The 3,363-nt window shown below is 34.7% G+C and overlaps 1 protein-coding gene across 1 annotated transcript in view; it reads right to left on the reverse strand.

Moving 5' to 3' along the window:
- The window catches only part of LOC106878734 (cystinosin), a 56,522-nt gene that overhangs the window by 31,251 nt on the left and 21,908 nt on the right, over positions 1-3,363 (reverse strand). The gene's annotated exons all lie outside the window — the stretch shown is intronic.

Genomic DNA, 3,363 nt, shown 5'->3' on the forward strand with positions numbered 1-3,363 from the left:
GTAATGGTTTTTTTTTTGTTATATTTCTGCTGCTTTTAAATAAAAAATATATACATATATATATATATATATAGCAGAAGTAAGGACCCGAACCCTTCAAAGGGATGTTTAACATAAGTTCCTGAGGAAAAGCCTGATTTGTGATTTCAAAAGGATTATATTTTCCTCAAAGTTACGAGGGAAAAACATCGGATCTTGTAAATTTTCTGAAGACCTCTCCCCACGCCCATTGCTTTCTGGGCATTTTTGCTTTCATATTCATTTCCTACACCTTTTTTTTACACCCGTTGCACTATTTTTTCTTCGATTTTATTTCCGGGTAATAATGTCAACATTAACCGGAATCTCTTACTGGTTAAAGAGCAAGAGAGAGAAATTAAGCAGGAAGCCCAAAGGAAATGATGAGCAGTGATTTGGCCACCTCCGCTGATCTACCAATGGGAGGGCGTTATGGTTCAGGGTCAAAACACCTGATGATCATTGGATACTGTCTGATGACATCAATTTCTCCTACTTAAAGCTCTATTCAACAAAGTGAATGGAAAAGAAGCGTCTTCTTTTAGATCTTATCAATAATGCACACAGACACACACATTATATAATGAAGAACCCCAACCATCCAAGATCTGCCTGCACACCAAGGAGGACATAAATATATGCGGGCATATATATATGGATACAGATATATAAACATATATGCTTGTATGTGTGAACATGGCTGTGTTGAAAGACAGTTGTAAAATGAACGTCACTGTTATACAGTGTCATTCATTTCAAATCTGTGAAAACATGTCTATCTACGGGGAAATGTTATCTTCCCTGCAAACAAGTATGGATAGGCAAAAGGAAGAGTATTTGGCTGTAATAAATCTGCCTCAATAAACATCATCCAACCCATTGAAGCATGTAAAAGTGGACATTAAGATGATGATGGTAGTAGTAGTGATAACATAGTGGGATAAGATGTCAGGCAAAAATTCAGGCTGACTTGTCTTTCATCTTTGCAGGGTTGATAAAGATTAAACAATGCTGATGTCAATTTAATCAACTGCTCCTTCATCTACTCCATGTTCATGCACACACACGCACACACACACAATGTACTATCATACTGTTTCTCTCTACCAAATTTCACTTGAGACTATAGAAAACTTTTGAATTAGGTGCTACACAGTGGGACTGAACCAAGAACTAGATAGTTATAAAGTAAACTTTTTAACCATATGGCTATACCTGCATCTCTATTACTGATATGTTTTGTTAAGATTGTTTGCTTCTAGACATAAAGTGAAAAAATAATAGACAACTCTCAAGGTGGGAGAAGTGACAATGTATAATAAGGACTATAAGCTTTCAAAGATATCACTTAAGATTGTACATTCAGTACTACCGAGATGGACTTTTACACCAGCTAAAGAATCAAATGTCTCTAACAAAATATAATTTCAAAAGTTCACAGTTCTCTACAAACTTCCATCAGTCTTAGAGCATTAAAAATAACCATAGAATAAGTTCCATGAGTACTGCTATTTAATATTAGTACAAGTAGATCAATGAACTGGGTAAAATGGTAGAGCAACAGACTAAATAGCCCACAGCAATTAATTTTGTCCATCTACTTTCTAAAATATTATTGGTGGTAGAGTACAAGCCTATTTTCATTTCCTTCATGGTTGATAAAAGAAGTTCCAGTGCATCATAAAAAAAGCAAAACGCAAAAAGCATACTGAAAGTCAGTTGAACCAGCTACATTCTATCCAGTCTCTTGCAAAAGTTGGCTTTGTGCAAAAGCAAAAAAGCAAAAAAAAAAAAAAAAAAAAAAAAAAGTAAAAAAAAAACAAACTTCATTCCTCATAAAATTCTCTGTCTGTCTGGACAGACAGACAGAGAATTCTCTATGCATTCTCAAATGGCTCCACCAAATCAAATCAAATTTTACAAGATAAGAGTATTAGACACCGTGAGTGTCAACATGTAATTTTTATTTTCATTTGGATTAAAACAATATAACATTATCTAGAGATAATCTTTCTATAGTCAACTATAGTAAAGGACATTTTATACCAGGACAATGATGACATTACATTCTGTATATGAGCATGTATGTGTCTGAGTGTGTGTGTTTTTGCGCATTCATTATGAGATAGTAAAGGACATTTTATACCACGACGATGACGACACATTTTGTATGCGAGCGTGTATGTGTCTGTGAGCGTGTGTGTGTGTGTGTTTGTGCCTTCCTTACATATGAGATAGTAAGGGACATTTTATACCACTACCATGAGAACACATTTTGTATGAGTGTGTCTGTGACTGTGTGTATGTTTGCATGCTCACTATGTATGACATAGCAAAAAGAATTTTATACCACAATGACAATGACACATTTTGTATATGAATGTGTATGTGTCTGTAAGTTGGTGTGTGTTTGCATGTTCATAACATAAATGTATGTTTGTGTGTGTCTGTCTTAGTATATGTATGTGAATGTATGTGTGTGTGAGAGTGTGTGTCATTGTCAATTACACTGGAAAGAGCTATACTGGCTCCAACTACTGAAATGGTTAATTAACTCAATTCTGAACTTCTTCAAAAGTTAACATCAATTCATACAACAGTTGATCAAGATCAGGTTGTTTAATACCCTATTGATTTTCTGAACACATCTAAACCCACTGGGATGCCACTGCATAACTTGACATTAAAGCTGGATGTTCCCGTTATGTTGCTTAGGAATTTTGACCCACCTTGCCTGTGTAATGGAACTCACTTAATTGTTATTTCCATGAAGCCCCATGTCCTACAGGCAACAATCATAACAGGTAGTCACAAATGAGAAAATGCTTTTATTCTAAAAATTCCTCTCATACTTAGAGATGTTCCATTTGAATTTAAGACACTGCAGTTTCCAGTCAAACTCAGTTTTGGTATTTCAATGAACAAATCTCACAGTCAATCCCTCAAGGTAGTTGCACTTGATCTCTCTACTACATACTTCTCCAATGGCCAACTCTATGTCGCTTGCTCGCGAGTTAGAAGCAGCAACAATTTATTCATTTGGACACCAACAAAAAAATTACACAATGAATATTGTTTACCCTGAGGTGCTTCAATATTGACAGATTTTCAGTTCTAAACTCTATTATCATTACAATTTGGATATTTTAAAAATAAAATATAGATATTTTGAAATAATTATGACTAAAAAAAAAATCTTCATATTTATTGTTTACTAATCTCAATAAGAACAGCAGTAACAGGGGAAATGCCAGGTAATTCAGCTAGTCATTACTATTATTACTGCATAGAAAAACTCTAGTTTGAGGTGGGTGTAAGTATGGATGGTTGGAGGGTGAAGGGGTG

Source organism: Octopus bimaculoides, chromosome 7 (assembly GCF_001194135.2).
Source record: "Octopus bimaculoides isolate UCB-OBI-ISO-001 chromosome 7, ASM119413v2, whole genome shotgun sequence".
NCBI classification, from domain to species: domain Eukaryota; kingdom Metazoa; phylum Mollusca; class Cephalopoda; order Octopoda; family Octopodidae; genus Octopus; species Octopus bimaculoides.